Source organism: Perognathus longimembris, chromosome 1 (genome assembly GCF_023159225.1).
Source record: "Perognathus longimembris pacificus isolate PPM17 chromosome 1, ASM2315922v1, whole genome shotgun sequence".
In the NCBI taxonomy this organism is placed as follows: domain Eukaryota; kingdom Metazoa; phylum Chordata; class Mammalia; order Rodentia; family Heteromyidae; genus Perognathus; species Perognathus longimembris.
In genome coordinates, this window is record NC_063161.1 from 16,589,978 (window position 1) to 16,612,941 (window position 22,964).

The 22,964-nt window shown below is 39.6% G+C and overlaps 1 protein-coding gene across 9 annotated transcripts in view; it reads left to right on the forward strand.

The window, feature by feature from the left end:
• Window positions 1-22,964, forward strand: part of Anks1b (ankyrin repeat and sterile alpha motif domain containing 1B) — an 895,075-nt gene that overhangs the window by 601,621 nt on the left and 270,490 nt on the right. The window lies entirely within an intron of this gene.

A 22,964-nucleotide genomic window follows, 5' to 3' on the forward strand; every position in this document is an offset into this window, starting at 1 on the left:
TTTGTAAGCTCATCACAAGAGTAGTTCCATCCCTGTAGTATGGAAAAGAAAATTAATCAGAGGTACTTGTCTCTGGTTTATGGAGTTATGTATAACATAATATTATACAATACTCTGGACATTCTAGGCCTGAATGATTTGCCATTTGCAAGCCAAAACATCATATCCTGAACATCACTGACCTGATACAAACTGTGCATCTCACAAAACCTCACAAACTGAAAATCCATGTTTGTTCTTCATTAATGTTTTATGAGTGAAAAGAACATATTTTTATATTAGAGAAGTGAGTTGGTCAAATTCTAAGACCTAAGGATGTTAGCAAAGAAAATTCATTTTCAAAAATTAACAAAGCTAAAAAGTTAAACAAAACCAAATAACTTTAGGCCTGATTGGATCAAATATATCCTAGCAATAGTTTATTTAAAAAATAAAAAACAATGTGAAGCCAAGTGCTGGTGGCTATAATCGTAACTACTCAGGAGGCTGGGATCTGAGGATCATAGTTCAAAACCCGCTAACACAGCAAAGTCCATGAGTCTTTGATCTCAATTAACCACCAAAAAACTAAATGTGGAGCTGTGGCACCAATAGTAGAACATGGAATACAATAGCTTAGGGACAGTTACCAGGCCCTGAGTTCAAGACCCAAGATGGGCAACAACAACAACAACAAAAAGTGAACAGGGATTGAAGTACCAGGAGGACTGAGAACTCAAATACCCTATAAAGACCAAATAACATGGAATAGTGAGAACTATGGCAAACTGGACAGCACAGCACAGCTCTTGTTCTTCCATCAAATTGTGTGTTTCCTAAAAGTCCTTGTTAACAAAACAAAATACTAAGGACCAGATTTGGTAAGAGCTATCATTTGTCACTGGGAAGAAAGGCTCTCTAGAGATGGTAGGCTTTATCGAATAGGTACACAAAATATTCATTATTTGAAAGGAATATTGTGAATATGACATTATCTCACTTAGCTTCCTATCCAAGAGGTGTTGTTCATAAACACTGGTTCTTCTAGAGCTGTTAAAACTCAGGGGTTAATTCTAGTCTTCATGGTTTAGGAAGAAAATGTGCAGGCAAAGTAATTTCTTTAAAAATCTAGAAAGGAAGGTTCCATCCTATTTCCCCATCACTTAGAAAAATGACAGAAGCTCATTCTTATTTCTGCCCCTATTTTTCAGAAGGGCAATGACAGAATACGGGGCCACAGGCACAGATGCTCTCATAGCACCTTTTGACAGGGTAACTTTTCATTCTTACATCTCACCACTCACACTCCATCTATCCTTATTCTTTTTTGTCTACTTGGTTTTTTCCCCCCACTGGCTGGTGTCTTAAAGTATATGAAATGCGATTATGATGATGGTCTACCATCCAGTGGGCATCAGTTAATGGTACAGTGTAAAACAGAGTATCTGTCTATCTGCCTCTGTTTCTTTCTCCTCCCCTTTTTTCTCTCTCTCTCTTCCCCCCACCTCTCTCTCTCTCTCTCTCTCTCTCTCTCACACACACACACACACACACACACACACACACACACGTCAATTTTTCTAATTGTTGTTTTAGAGGGATATATAGTAAGGCCACTTTAAATACATCAGGTGATAAGTACATTTCCTTTCACATAGTATATCTGTTCCCTCATTCTCTCCCATTCTGTCACACACACGTTTTTAGCATGGAGGTCTCAATTAAAGGAAATACACAACTAACTAGACTTAGTCTAACTGAGGGCCTAGAATTTTTCATTTCCTATAGGTCTGGTCCTTGGTAAGACAGGCCATGGCATTTCAGGGTTGTCTCTGAAAATGCCTTATTGTTTCAGGACAAATAGATATGATCTCCTAGATCAAGAGTTGGTAAACTTTTTCTGTAAAAAAGCAATGTCTAGATAGTAAACATTTTACATTTTACAGGCATTGTGTTCTCTGTTGGAGCTACTCAATCCTATTATAGAATAAAAGCAGCTATAGACAATTCAGAAATAAATTAATATGGTTATGTGCCAATAAAACTTTATTTACAAAAGCAGTCAATGGGCCAGATTTGTCCTGTGGACTGATGCCTAACTTATATGAGCAATAAATCTCCAGCTAGACTATGAGCTTTTCTGTACCTGTTGAGTGTCTTCTAGACAGAGAAGAAACTCAAATCCAAAGTACAGACTACAAAGTCAAACTAAAGAAAAGCTAGCACAAGGATGGCCCACAAACCTCCTGGCTTCATCTCAGAGATCTGTGTAATGAGGCTATTTGGGGAGTGATTGACAGGATGACACTGGCTGTACATCTATTAGATCTGTGCTATTAGATCTGATCCTAAAACTGTAACTCTCACAGAGATCTACCTCTAGCAAACAAGTCTAAAACCTCAGGCCTCAATGTTCCCTTTGTGTGCCTAGTAGATTCCATGCATGATACTCTCCAGAATTCTATCTTAATCCTCTCTTCTTCCTGCCCATAAATTTCCTTCATCTGCTCCTTTTACCTCCACTCCCACTGTCACCTCCACATGAGTGGCCTTAAACTCCTATCTCTGGGTTTGTAGATCTAGCCAGCTTCAGGAAACCTACTTCTGGATATACAACATGGCCTTCAAAATAAATGTGGCCCAGTAGAGCTCCATCTTCAAAGAATCCTGACCTGCATCTCATTGTATTCATCTTTATTTCCTCATTCTTCAAATAATTGAAAGTGATTATAACTGGGCACTTCCTTATCAGTAGGATTATAATAATAAATAATGTAGACTGGATCCTTACCTCCACAAACATACATATTCTAACAAGAAAACAAAATGTATGTGCATATATAAATGTGCACTTTTCAATTATATTTTAATATACTATGTATTGTATACATTATACAATATTATATTTATGTAAAATAATTCAATACTGTAATATACTTATTTATTGTATATATTACATAATTATTTTATATAGTATGTAATATAAAATTTAAAATTTTATATTATAGTTTACATATTTTATACAATATTAAATTATGTGTCATGTAAAAATATAATATTTATATTACATTATTATACATTACATAATTATTATTTAGCATCTATAATAAAATTTTATATAATTTACAAAATAAAGGCATGTCATTAAAAAAAAAACATAGGATGCTGGAAATATACTCTGGAGAGCATTTTACATCTGGTGAGGTTACTCCTTGGGCTGGGATATAGCAACATGGGGTTTGACTGAACCCAGGGCCAGAAGGGAAGGGAAGGAAAAAGGAAAAGGAAAGGTTTCTCTGTTTTCAGGAGAATTGTTGGTACCACTGAAAAAAAATGGGGAAGAGACAATAACTGACTTTATGCTTAAAGACTTCAGTAATTTTAGATAAATACATTTTAAATAATGGCAAGTTATTGAGATTTTTCTTGTTATTCTTCAGCTTGACATACATAGAGTGATGAACAAAGTATTCCAGAATTTCAGTGGGTTAGCAGTTATTTTTCTTTCTTGTTCATGGTAGCTTTACTGGGGGTCACACAGCTTTCCCATCTCAGAGTTCTAGAACAGATGCCATAAAAGCAGGGCAGAGTGGAACATGGAAGAACACACAGGATGTTATTGTTACTCCTGGAAGTGTATAGCTTACTTTGGACCACATTTGATTGACCAGAAGTGAGGTTCAAAACAGAGTAAGAAATAAAGACTCTCTTCCTAGAATTTGATAATAGAATCCCGAGAATCTGTTCTGTGCCAGAAACACCATTTCCTTTATGCACCTCAACTGCCACCCTTTTTCACATTATTTATTGTTGTTTGTTACTTAAAACTTATTCCAGGAAGCCAGACAGCCAAGGCTCATGCTTATAATCCTACAAACCCTGGAGGCTGAAACCTAAGGATCACAGTTCAAAGTCAGCCAGGGCAGGAAAGTCTATGAGCCCAAAAAGTTGGAAGGGTGTCTCAAGAGGCAGAGCACTAAATAGCCTTAAGCCAAAAAAGCTCAAGGGCCACACCCAGACCCTGAGTTCAAGCCCCAGGATCTGGACTGATAGGCGTGTGTGTGCACGTGTGCACATGTGCACACACACATACACACACACCAACCCACACACAAGACTAAGAACCAGAAGAAAATAACTTATTCCTTGAAGAGAAACATTTTATGGCAATTGCTCTCTATCTCTCTTTGGGTAAGATTAACAATTTAACCCTTCTCTGATCTCTGTCAAAAGCTCCTGCTGATTAATTTGTCACTCTTACTTGAGATTAGGATCTTGGCCATGTCCTCTTCACTTCTCAAGCATGTAACATACACCACTTGAGTATGGTAATGTGCAGTACAGGATTTTTAGATTGAGCCAAACAAGCATGAAGATTAGAGATCAGTCCTGAGTGGATTAGATTAAGATTTCCAAAGATCTTTCATGAGAACAGTGGCTTTGCTTTTAAATGCTTTATAAAGGTGTAAGGTAGGACCTTTATCCCCTAACACCTACTGTAAGTGGCTTGAATTTCCTAGAGTGACTTCCTCTCCCCGTGCCTCAGGCTATCTGTTTACATCTAAGGGGGGATAACTAATCTGTTCTTTAGGGGTACTTTGGGAGAAAGAATGGCCAATACTCGATATTCTTCTCCTTTGAAATGGCACAGCTTCACATCCACAGGGTACAAAATAGCGATAGATACTAAAAGAATATTCACTATTCAGTTTCCGTTGGGTGTGAGAATACGGGAGTCCAAACTTACTCCTGCTTGATTCTAAGATTTTTGTGTGATTTCAGGAAGCAAGCTGGCTACTAACATTCTGCCAAAGCCAAAAAAGGGTGGTGTTTTTTTAAAAATATATATTTTATTGAAATGAATTTGTCTTAGACTTGGAATGGTTTACTATGTAGACCAGAGAGCTGAAATATCACTTTACTCATAATGCCCCCTGATATTTACCAAGAAATAGGGGAGGCATTAGGCAAGTAAATAGCATCTCATCTATGGCTACCCCCAGCAGCTGTTCTTCAACTTTGAGAAGTTCACCTCATTTACTAAACAGCAATGGCTCCCTAGGAGTTAGACCATAGTCAGCAGTGACAATGAAGGGATTTAGATATCTGACTACTTTCCCTTCCTTAAATAATTCTCCAAAGAACAGCCAATTTAGTGCTGGAAGGGACCTTTAAACATCCAGCTCATCCTCTTACCTGAGTCATTTCACAGGTGAGGAGACTAAGCCCCAGACATGACCTGGCTTGCCCCCAGGCAGATTGCTCCTTAGTAACAGAACTGGAACTAAATCCCAGCCATGAATGCTTGCCACAGTTGCCTCGTGGGTGAATACTGCGCATAGACCTGAGCCTGGGAGGATGCCAGAGGGTTTGCGAGAGAAAGTAAAGGGGACAGGACAGGAGAGAACCAAAGGGCTACAAAAAAAGATCAGGGATATTTAAAAAATTAGGCTTCCTTTCAGTCTTCAGGATTAAAGTGCAGCTTTTACAGCTTCCATCGACCCCTGAACTGCCTTCCTTTAAGGAGGAGCAATGGCAGGGATCCAAAGGCCCTGGAACCACAAGGAGACAGCGGTGGTAGAGGAGAAAAGCAGACACCGGCCAGGTCGCCTATCCAGCAGTCACAAGTGGCCATACCTCTTGTTTGTCCTTCACAATGGCCACAGAGGAGGTTCACTGACAATGTGCACTGCCACTTCCAGGAAAGAATAAAGGAGAATGAAGCCATAATGGAATAAAGTGAAAGAAAATAATCCTATTCATTTTCTCCTTCAGTGTTTTGAGAGGAAAGAAAGATGAACAAGATAGATGGGCATTCTCTAGACAAGAATGGGGACACATCTTTAGAGCACTAAATTACACAGAGATGACATTTTTATACAATTAAGCCAGATAGCAGCACAGACCCACCGTTGGCCTAATTGTATGGCCATGGGTGTGTTTCTAAACCTTTCTCTGCCTGTTTCATCATCATGAAAATGGATGACATGAGTTTTACATACCCCATAGAGATGTTGTGATCATTAAATAATGGGGTTTGCCTTAATGTATGTGCTATATTTGGATGTATTAATTTTTTAAAAGAAGGTTGAAGGTGAATTAAGAAAAATGTGAGATTCCTTCAGTGCATTAATTATATCAGAAAATTACTACTCCAGGCATAAACAATAAGTGAAAGTAGTTTCCTAGTTTTTATTCATGCAAGAGATATTTGTGAAACACCTACCACATGCTCAGGGCTGTCCTAGCTGCTGAGAATTTGGTTAGGAAACAAGGCTACAAGGTCATTGTCCTCATGCAGATTCCATTCTATTAGGAGACCCAGATAAAAATACATCATTTCAGATGATAAACACTCTGAGGAAATATTGAACAGGGGAATGGGCAGAGAACGATGGAAATATACAAATGCTATTTTAGGGAGATATAATAACACCTTGCTGCATTAAGGATACTACAGGGATACTAAGAAGAATTAACTCAGTAATCCACTTAAGTCCTCCTTCGGAGCTTGCAGTCATTCAGAAGCTCAAAAATGAACTCCATTGAGCTTTTGATTCAACCTAATTTAATTCTACTTTAGCCACCTATGACTTATGTCACCTTGGGCAAATTACTTGAGCTGTCTAATCCTCAAGTAACTTATTTGTAAAGCAGAAAAATAGAGGAAATCTGCACATCAGGTTATTGTTGAGTCATAAGTACAAAAATATAAATGATGATGGTCCTAGCACTTAGAAGGAACCAATAAATATGAGGTATGGTCACCTGCCTTTGATCAACATGTCCTCACTAACTTACAAAACTCAGTCCGCTGAAAAGTAATCAAAACTATGAACTCATCTGCTGACATGAGATGTCTGCCCATGACTGTACCATTCCATGAGCTTTCCATCTCTACTAGTGAAATTTCTACAACACAGGTTACTTATCTGGATTTAAAAGGGAGGAACTTGAAAACTTGACTGTCCTCTGCTCATTGAAATTTTTTAATAGACTTGGGTGATTTTGAGCTCATTAGGAGCTAGAAGATAAGGCATTTAAAGCTATTACTATCGTCTTCTCATAAAGGAAACTAAATGGATTGGCATAATGCTGAGCGAGTTCCCTGCCTGTGCCTCTGAGAAATAATACAATGGATTCCCAACACTGATGGGAATGGGAAAGAAGCTGAGGGCAAAGGCGAGGTGGAGAACAAATTAAACAGCAAAGGGTCAGAATGTGTGTGGGATATGATGGAAAGGAAGTAAGCTTGGAAGCTGGGTAACTCAATCGTTGGCCATGTGGCTCCATTAAATTGGTAAAGACATTTTGTGATGGCATGTAAGAACATAGCTATGTGAATTCACACAAAAGCTAGTGGATGAAACAACACACCTGACATTTTGAATATGTCCTCATCAAATCATGTCTGTCTACCTTTACTATCCACTTGTAGTAAGGTTTTAATTAGTAGTTGAATGCTATTTGGCTATATTCCCCATTTTCAACCAATAGTGAAAAGACTATTCTTTAAATCTTCAGACCTGAACATGTTCCTATATCACCTACACAACACAAGGAGGAAAAAAATGTGAGATGATGAGGTATCTGCTTTGAAGGTGATTTTAGTTTAAAGAAGCCAACCCAATATTTAAGTGGTTTTAATAAAAGGAAATCATGGAATGAACTAAAGCAATAATAAAATTGTATAATCTGGATGTTACATGGAAGGAAAGAGCTCTTTTATTTAGGAAATTAGGAGAAAGTTTCTGGAAGAGAAGACAGATGAATCAATAAAGCCATTTTTTAACACCTTAAAAACTTCTTTGAGATAACTCGTAACGTTCCAAGTAAAATATGACCACATTTGCTTAGCTTGCTCAGCCAGAGAAGCATGCTATTTTTCTTGTGTTTAATAACTATCCTCTGATATATGCTTGTGCCATTAATCCATCCATGAATTTCATCCATCACTTTGCTCCCTCCAAGGTATAAGTCAAATATTTCAATCTCAAGCAAATACCTGTAGTCAGCTTCAAGAGGGCTGGCTAAACTAGTGACATAGCTAATATTCTCCCCAGCCTAACCTAAGCTCTTTTTCATTATATGGCATTTCTTCGCAGTTATTGTCTTTGTTGATGATCAATGAAATATTAGGTTTCAAAGGCCAGCCAGTCCTCATGAAACTGAGGAAGACAGTACTTGAATTCATCTTCAGCCTTCTTTGGGATATGGACATAAGCTCTATATAGGTTTAAATAGACAACAAACTGGAGGCAAGGGAAGAAAGGTACACATATTTATTAAGCAGTCTAAGTGTATGTGGCCTGGTTGATTGTTATTCAGCCCTCACTTGGGAAGATTCTGGAGAAGTTGTTATCACTGTCATCACTGGTGAACAAGTCATTGCCTGACAGGTGGTTTGTCTAAGGGAGGTGCTGTTGTTTCTTAGGGGTAGTTTTGGACTGTTTTCATGAAGGTTCCTTCCTTGAAATCAAAGTAGTTACAAAGTGACTGCAGAGAGACTGGCTTAGAGCAATGAAACACGTGAAATAAGACATGGGTGCCAAAGCTATTCTCCTGCTTTTATTTCATTCACGGACCTAAGAACAACATCAGTGCTTTGCAGAAAAGCATCTGTGAGGCACCTGCTTCGTGCACTGGCACCTTTAACTTGATTTCTTTCTGTGTGTGTGTGTGTGTATGTGTCTGTGTGTGTCTGTGTGTGTGTCTGTGTGTATGTACGTGTGTGCACAGTCCTAGGACTTGAACTCAGGGCCTGGTGCTATCCTTGAACTTTTTTGGCTTAATTACTTTTTAGCTCTTGATGGTTGATCTTCATAATGACCACCCTCAACTAGGAATTCCTACTTTTCAGATGAGGAAATTAAAGCCCAGAGAAGTTAAGTAACTAAGATCACACAGCTAGTGAGTGCCAAGGCAGGATTCAAACGAGTCCACCTGTCTCCAGAATTTCTGCCCCTAACTGTTTTTCTGCACTGTTCCCATCAGAAGTACCATATCTCTGACTCTTTGGAATCACCTGACAGTGCATTCACCATTAGGAAAAAAACACAAAACACTGGCCATTTTTATTAGCTTTCATCGCACTATTATCTTCTATTTTTAAGCTGACAGATAACTGCTGCTCTCAAAGGAACTGAGTGCTCAAGAAACTACCAGAGCCCCTTTTCATGTCTTCAAAAGAAAGCACACGTTAGCTTTACTTGTCCTATGAATTCATGATGGCCTAAGTACTAAATTGATTCACCTTAAATAATTCTTAAGGTTACAAATCATGAATCAGGTACTTCTGACAGGTTAAAAGCTTTTTCCTGAATGCAACATTGGCTGTTACCCGAACCCTTAGAAGCCACAGCTTGGTGACAGAGGATTGTATTTACAATTTTCATTAATAAGAAGAGGTGAAAGGATCATAGAAATCTTTTGAATGTGAAATTTCTCCATAAATGTGTAGTAAATGTAGAGTAGATTGATTTCTCTGCCTCTCACCTCTGAGACTCAATTACATCATCATCTGTCAATATTTACCAGGATTGAAGCAGAACTCTTTCTTTAAGTGTTACATGATGTAGACACAAAGTAACAACTGACCTTTTATTTTCAGACCATGGCAATCCTAGTGGACTCCCACCCTGGGGACAGGGGCAGGGAGGGCAGGGGGATGCTGCAATGTCTATAACTACCCTGCAGCCCACCTGCCTGCCATCCATCAGTTGTTGATTTGTCCTCCTGTTCAATCAGAGCATCAGCTCCTTTGGGTCCTACATTAGGCCCAGAGACATGGTCCCTGGGACCACGGAGTTCTACCCTACATTTTAGACAGAAAGAATAGATCAAAGTAAAATCTACGGGGGAAATGTTACATGAAGAGAGACAAGCTAAATGCATATTGATCAGGGAAGGCAGGTAGATGATACTTGAATTTAATCTCACTCAAAGAATGAATAGATATTTTTAGCCAAATGGAGCACTGAAAGAGCCATCACATGTGATCCTATGAGGACCAGAGTCAATAAAGAGAAGAGGAGGAAGAGGAGGCCCATATTAGATTCTCTCTGTCTCTGTCTGTCTGTCTGTCTCTCTCTGTTTGACTTCACTTTTCATATTTACTTCCTTTTACCTTTTCATATATTAGCTTCAAGAGCATACAAGAAAATCTCCCCCATTTTCTCAAACCCACTCAAATTTCTTTTCATTTCTCAAACTTACAAAAATTTGACACTTTAGTTTCTTATGTTTTATAATATATTTCAAATACTGAAGGAAATTATATATTCATCAAACCTTACACCCTCATATACAATTTATACCTATTTACCTAATACCTAGGATTGTGTTATTGTGTATTGGATGCTTCTTAACTTCATTTTTAATTTAATTTATTTGCAATTTTTTCTTTATTGTCAAAGTGAAGTATAGAGGGGTTATAGTTTCATATGTAAGGCAGTGAGTACACTTCTTATTCAACTTGTTACCTCCTCCCTCATTTTCCCCTTGCCTCCCTCTCCCCCCGCCATGAGTTGTACAGTTGTTTACACCAAATGGTTTTGTAAGTAGTGCTTTTGGAATGGTTTGTCTCGATTTTGGTAGTCCCTTTTCCTTCCCTAGTTCTAATACACATACACATATATACAGTATCTGGGGTACTAAGATCAGATACAGTGATAGCAGGGGTAAAACCATGGGAAGGGAATACAAGCGAAAAAAGGGGAAAAAAGGGTAGAAACATTTCTCTAAAGATTAAATTTGTGTTTATCTTACCCTATGGTAGAGGAAGTAAATGTTGACTATTTCTTAACTGTATAAAAGAAATCCTTCTCTTTTTTTCCCTCATTGCTAGAGATAGAATCTAGAGCCTTACAAGTACTCTACCACTGAGCTACATTCCCTCTTTTCAGTTTTGTTTGGGAACAATATCTTCCTATGTAGCCAAAGCTAGTCTTCAATTCTCCATGTATCCCAATCTGGCCTCAACTCATGAGCTCCCTCCCTTTACCTCCAAGAACTGGGATAAAGGCGTCTGCCATTATGCTGGCTTGACTTTGAAATGGAAGTTACAGGTATGATCCCAGAACAATATTTTTTCTGAATATTCTAGACATTACAGAAACTCCTAGTGACTTGTTCCAGAAACCTTACATCAATATGTACACCAGTAACTAGACCACTGGCTGACCACAGATGTCTGCCCTTTCTGCCTCTCTTGTTCTAGCTTATTGTAGTGAGGTTTCTTTTCACCAAAACCAGAAATAAGGCCACCAGGACCTATCAAAAGTATTCTCTGTCTTTTTCATACCCACAAAAAGAGCCAAACATTGCTGCTAATAACTTCAAAGGCTGATTTCACAGTTACAGGTACCCGCTGTATTCCAAAGGTACTGGTGCCTGTACTCTTGGTGTGACTCCCAATTGTCTTCTCATCAAGGGCACCTCTGCCAATGCCAACTGGATGTTCTGCCAATGCCACTGAAACCTGCCAATGTGGTCACCAGTGCCAACTACCAGTGCCCAGTGCTGAGGGCACCAGTATCTTCAATGTGGCATCATGTCTGCTTGCTGATCAAGTTGCTGGTGCCAATCCTGCTTTTGTTCCCAGTGTCCCCAATAATGTTTTATCATGCCTCTCTCCTATTGCAGCCTCTCCATCTTAAGGTATGGCCTACAGGGGCTGTATCAGAGCCTAGTCAGTGTGCCAGATCCTGAAACCCATTTAGAATCACCCCCACCCCACCCCCCAGCCCAGATGCTCATCTGTGATCCCTTGAATCAAATGCAATATACCTTCTTTAAGCAAAGAGTCTTTTGAGGTCCTCATTGAAAACAAATCCTGTAAGACGAACCCTGCCAGTTACCCATAAATTCCCACACATGGTGGATGAACATGGTTCTGTTCCCACTGAGCTCCATGCCACACAGCTGTGGTGTGGAGCTGACAGATTCCTGCCCATGCTAGAGAACAAGAAGCATTTGGTTTTGTGGTTTTGAAGATCATCCTCCTCTACCTGCAAAATACATCTGGGATCTGACATCTTTTTGTTATCTTTACTCTGACACCCAGCCTAACCCACCAGCTCTTTATTCCTCACGCCCCTCCAATGGCCTTTCTCTTCCTTGTTCTCAACATAGCATCAAGAGTAACTCAACTAAAACATAAAAGCCAGATCATGTCACCCCTCTGCTCCAAGTTATTCACTAGCTCCCTACTTCCTCCAGAATGGAAGTCAGACCTTCCAAAGCCGCCTAGGCCTTACCTTATCAGAATTACTTCTCTGACCTGCTTCACATCTGTCTACAGCTGCCCAACCCATCTGAAAGTGTTTATGCTCATTTTTTTCTGAAAGCCTTATTCTCCCACCACCAAATGAATTCACCATCTACACATCGTTGTTCTAATCTTTTCTTCTGAAATAAACTTGCCCTTGACATCCCCTTTAATCCTGCCCCTCCCCACGCCATCCCCCCACACATACTCTGGCACTTCCTGTCCCCCGCTAACCTTCCTTTTGGCCCAAAGTATTTATCACCTTCTAACATAAAATGTACTTTATTTATAATACTTACTAATTGTTTCCCATGTCCAACCTTTGAATTTTTTGTTCTCTGATTTCTCTAGAACAGAACCTTACTGTTAGTATTTGTTGAGTTAAGTGCATTGATGGTTAGGTAGATCAATGTAGATAGATAGATAGATAGATAGATAGATAGATAGATAGATAGATAGATAGGCAGACATGCAGATAATAGGTTATCACTTCTGTAGCTCCTTAAGTGACTGTGAGTATACTCATTTTTGACCACCATACAAATAATAGCCTTTGTTCTGCCGTATCTAGGAGGAACACAAATTATTCATTTGTAAGCTGTTGAGGTTGGCTTTAAGGTACAGTGGTCTGTTTGAAGAACTCCAGTGGATGATGTTATTATGTAGATGCCCAGAGGCTCTGAGAAAGGACATGGTTTTTAAATAACAAATAACTAAAATTGCTATTCCAAGCATTTATTATCTTCTGAAGACTCAAGTTTGGGCAATTTTTGTGGCTATTGTTGTTGTTGAGACTAAAAACGTGTAGAACAGTTTCTTGATTGCTTGTAGCATTTCGTTTCTAAGAGGAAAGCAGTATGCTATCGTAGGGGCACCAAATAGCTGCATGGATGTCAGAAACCATGTACTGGCAGAGAGGAAAAAAAGAGGCCTGTATCATTTTCTAAATATAACTCACATCACTGGTAGAGCTTGAAAATGTGAATGGCGGTGAGCATTGTTCAGCGTCTTATTCTAGTTGCAAAAAAAAAATTCCTCTGTTCATCTTGAATGTGAGCCCATGAATCATAAAAGAGCCTTGGAACAAAGAAATAAAATCAAAACAAATGATGTTTAACAAAGGGCTCTAGGGTCAACAAAGATTTTAGAAATGAAAAGACAGTAGAAAAACATTTCTCTTTATTGAATTTTTTTTAAATACACTGTTTACCAAAGGCTTCTGGGAGAAGTACAATACAATCATTCAGGAAAATCATCCGTCCCTAGGACTGTGTTTATGTTTGATCTCTGTAGTGCCTCAGTGAATCTTATTTATAACCCATGGAGATCTTACCTGGGAGTCTGATGTGCTTAAGTGAAGCCACAGGTGGACTGTTTGTCTATTCCCTGTGTGTATACACAAAGCAAGTAAGCCATTTGCATTGCTTGTAGGCAATAAATTGTTTTATAATTGTTGCTGTCACTTTTTTTTTTTTGGCCAGTCCTGGGCCTATGCTGTCACTTTTTTTCCAATCATGATTTATACTTATCTGTGTTGGCAACTTTACTCATTTAATTTGTGGTCAGTGCACCACCTTGGACCAAAGAGGGCACCATGACCCAGAAGGCTAGAAATTAGACCAGTGCTTCTGACTATGCTACTAGAAGTTAGTCCGTTGAGTATCTTGGAAACATTTGTTATCTATACACTTTCCATTCATTGCCCTTGGTTTTACTTCTAATTTACTCCATGATCTGAGACTTACCAAATTAGAGATGTAATAAACCTTCTCTGTGCTAGATCCTAATTCATTTCTTGTAGTCATGAAATAGAACTACTTATAAGGCATTAAGAGACAATGTCCAGGCTACTTTCCCTCTATTCTCCAAAATGTAATACCTCTTTGCTGTTCCCACCTCCTGCATAAAGCTGGGAGACTTTTTACTTGTTTGATTTGTGCGGGTTCTGGAACTTGAACTCAGGGCCTGGGCACTGTCCCTGAACTTTTTGTGCTTAATGATAGAGCACTATCACATGAGCTACAACTGCACGTTCAGCTTTTTGGTGATTAATTGGAGATAGTCTCCTAAACTTTATAGCCCACGCTGGCTTTGAACTGCTGTCCTCAGATCTCAGCCTCTTGAGTACTTAGGCATGAGCCACTGGAACCTGGCAAGGTGGGAATCTTTTAATCATCTGAACAGTCCAGGGACTCCACATCTGTGAGGCTTCGTTGGTGGCCTGTCAAACAGTAGAGGGATTTTTACTCTGCAATTGAGTCCACAGCAACATTCAAACACAATGCAACTACTTCTGAGTATTTTGGTTTCTATTTTCTAGGAATTATGTCCATAGCACATTCTGATTTTTAAACCAAGGGATTCTAAACAGATTTTTTTGGTACCCAAATTTCTCCCTTACTGTAGCTACACAACACAAGTCCTTACCAAGCCTTGCTTCCCAGCAAGGCTCAGCGTATTAATCCTTTCAATTCCCACAGAAGGAATAGCATTGTCTGGGGTACCCAGGTGCTCAGACACCAGAAAGAACATTTTCTCAAAGAACATCTAAAATTCCTCACAAATGAAATGATGCATGTGAAATCACCTTAGACTCCTAACAGTCCCATATAGTTGTTAGGTAATGCTTTATCATCATCATCATTATTATTATTAGCAGCAGCAGCATCTTTAAGTAGTTGTATAAAGGAGTTGCCATTTAACAAAGCAGTTTGTGAATACAATATATCTTGATCAATGTCACTCCTTTCAACATGCTCACCCATCCCTCCCTTACCTACCCCTCTCCTCTCTCTTCTTAATTTCATAGGATATACATTGGATTCTTGACTGCATTCTCCTCCTCTTCATTTTTGTGTATCACTTTCCCTTTGACCTCTCCACCCCTTTCCTTTCAGGTACTTGCTTCCTGGTATTAGGTAATGCTCTTATTGGTGACAAAGCTATCCATCTTGTAGACAGTTGTCCCAGCAATGTCACATAGCCATAGCACCTGGATGTCGATGGGTAGACTTTGTTCTGGGGCACCATGGTCAGTGGATCAGCCTTTCTCTTTCATGTTCAATCAGTCTTTGAACAGCCATTGATGAAACAGCATGGTGATGTCTAAGCACAGTCATGTCTAAGCCCAGGTCTCATGGCCTGTGGGAGATTTGATCCTCACACACTACTTGATAGACCTCCTTTCTCAGATTTGGTAACACACTGTCTGCTGGCCCTGCTCGTCCTGGTTTATTTTCAGAGTGGTTGTTAGTCTGAGTCTTGGGTAGCAGCAGGACAGAGCGGAAGAGGATAGCACAAGAAGCGGGAACAGAGGGAGGGTCCACACAGTAGCAGCTGCATGCATCACAAAGCTTAGCGGGCAGGAAGTCTGTGACTACAAAGCACATGCAAGTGCACAAAGAGAAGCTGCAATGGACTGCAGCGAGTTGAAGCTGCTGGTCTGGCCCCTGAATGCTGTCAGCACAGGTAGGCTTCCTCAATGCTAGGTCTGTGTGCCTGTATCTGAGGGGTGGCTTGTCGCACTCATAAAAGCCCCAGAAGGTCACAAAAGTACTCACATAGGAGCGTCTAGCTTTCACCAAGTATAGCTCAGAGTTCACAGGCTTATCCACTGTTTTAACACAAAGAATGTTCATCCCAAAGTTAGCTCTATATAATTTTTGGAAAAAGACCAGCAAAATCTCCAAGCTCAACATCCTGATCTTCAGTACAGGCTCAGACTCATTTCTTTCAGAAAGACTGAACTTCCTCAGCTCTGAGTCCTCATTCTTTCCCCCTTTCCATCCCTTTTCCTTTATGTTGTCTGAAACCTGTGTCTCCCTTCTCTTCTCCCCATTTAACACCCTCAAAAGAAGTTTAGATTTCAAGTTCTACTCCTTCATCTCACACTCCAATCAGATGCAACCAGGATTCTATGTTCTTCCTAATTAAGACTCCCTGTGGCCTCCTTTCCAGATCCCACAAATCTGAATTCCTCCCCTCTCACCTGACCAGCCTTCCCCATGAGGTCTGTCCCCCTGGCTGTGCTCCCTTTGAAACTCTTTTCTTCCACTGCCCTTCTTGTCTTGACTGTTCCTATTCCTGTTCCTATTGTGTTGTTTTTTTGTTTGTTTGTTTCTGGCCTCTTGAGTGTAATTCATATCTTCTCCTATGCACTGGAAGTGCTGGTTCATTCTTAGGCCACATCCCTTCTTAAAGGACATAACCAATCACATCCTCACATGATTCCAGCTCTCACTTATGATAGAAATAACTACGGTTTATTGAGGGCCTCTGTGTGTCTGATACTGTGCAACTCTACTTGCATTATTTTATTGGATACATATAACCACTCTCAAAAATAGCCATTCGGGGCTGGGGATATGGCCTAGTGGCAAGAGAGCTTGCCTCGTATACATGAGGCCCTGGATTCAATTCCCCAGCACCACATATACAGAAAACGGCCAGAAGTGGCGCTGTGGCTCAAGTGGCAGAGTGCTAGCCTGGAGCAAAAGGAAGCCAGGGACAGTGCTCAGACCATGAGTCCAAGCCCCAGGACTGGCCAAAAAAAAAGCTATTCTTTTTATCTTTCATACTGTTAATCTGATAGCAGTGCTTGGCAAGGATGAATAGCTTACTCAAGGTCGGACAACTAATAACTGGGGCAGCCAAGACTCCCATCTGTACTACTAGTGATGCCAAGGTCATATGACTCCCCACAATTCATCCACAAATTTAAGGTGCCCTTCCACAACACCTCTAATTTCTCATGTCACAAAATTACTTACATCATCTTACACTTGTTTCGTCTTTCCTGACTAGGAACTTATCAAGTACCCAAATATTCAAGCTACATTTTCTCACTAATCTGTTAATCCCAAAAGCATGATAATGTGATTGGCAGAAAATTGCCATCAAATAGAGATAAAGGAAATGAAGCTTCTTGAGTGACAACAGGTGTAAACAATGAGTGCTACACAAAACAATGAGTGATGCAAATACTGTCAAGTGAAGGTACAGACTCCTTATAAATATTTTACATGGAATAGCCTTATTACATTTTTGATTCAAGGAAAAGCTATGCTTCCCAATGTTTAAAGAATAACACACGCGGGGCTGGGGATATAGCCTAGTGGCAAGAGTGCCTGCCTCGGATACATGAGGCCCTAGGTTCGATTCCCCAGCACCACATATACAGAAAACGGCCAGAAGCGGCACTGTGGCTCAAGTGGCAGAGTGCTAGCCTTGAGCGGGAAGAAGCCAGGGACAGTGCTCAGGCCCTGAGTCCAAGGCCCAGGACTGGCCAAAAAAAAAAAAAAGAATAACACACGCATAGCTCTCATTTAACAGTTCTGAACTGAACAGTCCCAGTTTACCAGTTGACTGTGCTCTGCAATTCTGAAAGGATTCCGGGGTCTTGGCTCTGTCTGTCTGTCATCTTCTAAATCATTGCTGCTCAAAATGGTCCATGGACTGATAGCATTAGTATCATCAGGAAATCTAGTAGAAATGCAGAATATCAGACATTCTTTCAAACTTACTGAATCGCCATCATATGTTAACAAGATTCCCCCATGAGATTGTATGTGATGAAGGTCTTAGAGGCATCTCAAACTCTAAGGTGTCATTTTGTCTGTATAGTCAGAGATGGACTGAAGGCTCTGATATTCTAGTTCATGGGAAGCCAGAAAGAAAGGAAAAAGGATGGAAAGGAAGGGAAGGGAAAGGAGGAGGAGGAGGAGAAGGAATAAGAGGAGAGGAGAGGATCCAGAGCAAAGAAGCTTTTCCAGTTACATGCTAAGTTTTCATTAGTACCTGTAGGCACATATTCTCATAACAGAAGCTGGCAGGGTGGGGGAGGGAATCCAATGTGTCTCATCTCTAATTGGACAGATACATGAAGGTCTGTTACAAATACCTCTGTTCAATTATCAGTGTGTCTCTCAGATGACAGAGTGCACCTGGCTCTGGGCATGCTCCACAATACCACTGGCCAGGCATGCTCTGGAATTGCCTCTTCCTAACTCTGTCTTGCCAGATACTTCTGCTAGAAAGAGTTCATTCATTGCTAACTTGAGAGAACAGTTCTAGTAATACCTACTGGTGCTGCTGAGAAGTTATAGAAAAAAATATGGATGCATTCTGAACTTTGGTCTATGTGTCCTCTTTCTGTTTTGTCATTGGGCTTTCTTTTTCATTACTGGATAAATAAATCAGATTCTAATTTTAAATTAATTTGCAAACCATGGTATTGGAAAACTAGGAGTAACTATGTAAAAGAGCTTTGAGATCATTTGTCCAATGTCTTCACTTTCAAGCTAGCAACACTGAAACCTAGAAAAGGTGAAGTAACTTGCCCATGGTTATACAACTAACACAACCAAGATTTCTGTGTTATGAGACAAGCCCCACTTCATTTATAATGCTACCTTATGTAGAATCATGCTACCTAGAAAAAATAATACCTGAAATTGCTTCTTAGTATAGGGAAGCTTTAAAAGTTACAAACACTATTGATAGGCCATGAAAATAGCCCTGATTTTTTATAACATGGAGTCTTAAATATCGATAATTATAAACATAAAAATAGTGGAGACCAAGCCACTGAAATACTTGTCATTTTATCCTCACATTTTCACTTAATAGTTTAATAAACATTTATAAAATATGGACTGTGCATGAGAGGCTCTCTTGGATGTAACAAAATACAGAAGTGGCTTGTTTCATCAGAGGGGTTCTCCCAAGATTTTGAAATAAGGAACAACTCTATTTGGTTTTCCCTATATACCAAAAAAATGTGGTAATTTACAGTAATTAAAGTAAAAAAAACTCTTTATTTTTCTTATTCATGCAACTTGCAGTCAGCTGTGATTCAGATAACACCAACTAGACTATCTTGAGCTCCAAATTTCACTCCAAGCTTTAGGTGAAAGTTAGCATTTCTCCACAAAAGGACTAACTTAAGAATAACAGACAGACAGACAGATAGGTGTGTGCATAATATGTACACATACATTATATATATATATACACATTATACCTTTTTATGTGATACATTAGGGACTATAAAAACAACTGTACAGGACCTGGGTGTAGCTCAGTGGTACTATATTTGCCTTGTATGTATAAGGTCAGGGTTGATCCCCAGTTCTGTGAAATAAAAAAAGTACTATACCTTATTTGTTTGCCAAGAGGTGAAGGTACATGGGCCAATGAAGAAAACAGACACTAGGGAGAACCAGTTTTCAAGCTGGAGATGTTTGCTTGTTTGTTATACTTATGCTGATAATGTCTATAGGATTTTCTAAAAAAAACTTTTGGAAATTGTATTTTTTTTCTGCCAGTCCTGGGCTTGAACTCAGGGCCTGAGCATTGTCCATGGCTTTCTTTCTGCTCAAGGCTAGCACTCTACCCACTTGAGCCACAGTGCCAATTCTGGCTTTTTCTGTATATGTGGTGGTGAGGAATCAAACCCAGGGCTTCATGCATGCTAGGCAAGCACTCTACCACTAGGCCACCTTCCCAGCCCCTGGAAATTTGTATCCTAACACTCACAATGAGCAACAAGTCCCTGACAACTCCAGAAATTAAAGTCAATGCACTACAAACATGGAAAATTGTACTAGCAAAGATACAACTGAGCTGTGCACAGTCATGTTTGGGGAGTGGTTAGCAATTTAGTGACTGTTCAGGCACACACATGTGTCTAATCACATTTCTTTGGGGTATATACAGCTGAGTTATGAGAGATTAATATGCTCTCAGTTGACCTTGAATATTAGAATAGAACATTTTGATTTTTCTCAAGGAGGAACCTCTACAGGTTTGGTTCTAAGAGGAGACTTAAGAGCCTGGCTTTCAGCGGGGGTGGGGGGGGATTCATATAGTAGCAAAATGTAAGCTAAAGGAAAGGTGGGAGGCCAACTGCAAGGTTTTAAGTTAGCTTTTGCAAGTGCTAACAAGAGCCTAAACAGGGTAGTGGCAGTAGGAACAGAAATAAAGGAACAGATGGAAGAGTTGCTTTGGAAGAAATTATTGTGCAGCACAGTAACCGTTCTGCATATCATTAAATATGTGTCAAGTTAATTTTGTAACTTCATTTGGCTCTAATGGTTTCCTCTCCTCAGGTATGCAGAGCCTTCATAATTTATTGGTCATCTGTTCACATAGTTTTAATTAAGACTTATAACTTCCATGTGGGGGAAAACTATGAATGTTTTGTTCTCTACTGTTTCCATAACATTCATCATAATAGACACTAAATAAGTATTGAATACATAGCTAAATGGATATGTCCCTGCACACATCTGCATACCTCTTTCACCTTGCACACTAACCTGCTCTATTTTTTACCTTCCTGCAAATATCTCCTCCCTACCACTTCTTTAAGATTAGTCTCATCTACTAGGTACAACCAGATTACTAAGCAGTTTGTGTTCAGTGGGACACAGATATAATTATTTTTCCAATCACTGCTTCAACTAACTTCCTCTTTGCTATTTCTTAATTTGGTCTCAGACATATCCAATAACTTTCTCATTATATAAAGTATTAACAACTCAGTCTGGATGCAATTCAAACTCTCAACTTCAACCCCCATCCAACAGTGGCACCTGACCCACACTCAGTTTAGGTTTTGCCCAAGGGACTGGTCCTGCTCCCTTTTCTAGTTTCAAATTCTCTGGTGTTACAACAAGAAGAAAGAAGCATGACCAAATTTCTTTATAGTTCAGAAGATTCATTTCACCATTGTCTACTTAGTTGCCCTTGATTCTTTATTTAACCCTAACCAGTAAAAAATTTAGTGATGAGTGGCCACTGCCTACTTTCTCAAAGAAAAGATGTGCACATGCTTGAGGTACCTGTAGGGACTCCATTGCAATGTTCTGGGAAGGTACCACTGATTGTGTCAAATGAATTCATCCAAGCTCTCTATGACTATCCCCAGTTCATCAACTTCCTGAATAGGCTAACAGCAAGAACTTCCTGCTTAGCTGTTCATTTCAACTCCAGTGTTCTTCTCTTTCTTCCTTCTTTCCCTTTCTCCACCTATTTATTTTGTCAACTGGGACAGACAGTGAGGCTTCTGGAGCTGGCATGACTGTGTAGGATAGTACAACCACTTCTTTATAAGTCCAGGAGCACATCTCTGTGATTGTCTACAGGACATAAAGATAGTGAACATTTTGGAGCCTCTACTTGGGGTTCTGGTCTCCAATTTTACACATACATAACATTCAGCTATTTGTGCATACCACTGAACTTCATTTTGTAAAGCCTACAGTTATCATTTACACTTGTAGCTATTACATAATAAACTCTTTCATGTGGACAAAGATTTAATTAATAGCTAAAATGGAACTGTAAATGTAAAAGTTCAAGTGATAGCTTGCCCTGTAACTTTAAAATAGAGGACATTTAAGCTTCAACATGGAAGTTTGGCTTGGGTGTGGAACAGTAGAAAAGAGGAAAAGAGAAAAAGGTAACTTTAACATGAAAAAGTAAGAGAGAGTGAGCGAGAGAGAGAGAGAGAGAGAGAGAGAGAGAGAGAGCTCTGCACATTGACAGAAAGCTTACCATATTTAAGATTGCAATCTGAATCCCTAATGCCCAGACTAATCTTTGCTCACAAATCAGAAACATATAGATTTCCATTAATATTTATCTCCTTAAACTTGAAGGAAAAGGAAAATCTGTGTTGCATTTTGCTCTGTTTCGCTGCTACCACAAGGAATTTTAATGAAGGCTGCCACCAGGTTGCTGAGCCCACTCCAGCACTCCATGTAAGGTCCAGCGAGCAAAAGCAGCATAAGTTTTAGAGGTGAATCACTTCAAACACCAAGAGCTACAAATTCATCTGAAATTTCAAGTAAAGGTTAAAAGACTAGAAAAAATCCATACAAAATTTTAAGCCCAGAAGTTCCTCTTGCTTAAATTATTTGCACATTCCAATTTAAACTCAGAAACATTATGTCGCTGTCACACTTCTTTGTTCTCCTAAAGCATTAAAAAAAAAAATCTGTATATAGCCGACAAAAAATAGGAGCTTGTCTGCCATCAAGTTCTCTATTCATGTCTAACATACTGTAGAACTGATGCAAAACACGTGGTCTTAAAACACTCAAAAGCCTCTTCTTTTTTTTTTTTTTTTTTGTTGTTTTTTTTTTTTTTTTGGCCAGTCCTGGGCCTTGGACTCAGGGCCTGAGCACTGTCCCTGGCTTCTTCCCGCTCAAGGCTAGCACTCTGCCACTTGAGCCACAGCGCCGCTTCTGGCCGTTTTCTGTATATGTGGTGCTGGGGAATCGAACCTAGGGCCTCCTGTATCCGAGGCTGGCACTCTTGCCGCTAGGCTATATCCCCAGCCCAAAAGCCTCTTCTTTTTAACCAGCTTACCACAGCAGTATGCTTGCATACCTACAATACATGTCTTGCATAAGCATGAATTGCTCTTGGATGTTTACATCATACAGTATTTTGCAAATGCACTGATGACGCACATATGAGAGTTATCATTTATGTTTTGCAAACATAATTCCTTGCATCTTCAGTATCAAATGCCACTCCACTAACATCATTTTAAATTCCACCCAACAGAATGACAACAGGGTCTATAGAAGAAGTTTGACATATTTCCGTCCCTCATATACAGAGTTAATTTAGCAGCTAAATTGGAAATTTCTGGGTGTATTTTTGAAAACAAATTCAGCGTGAAAATTACTAATGATTTAGAATTGGG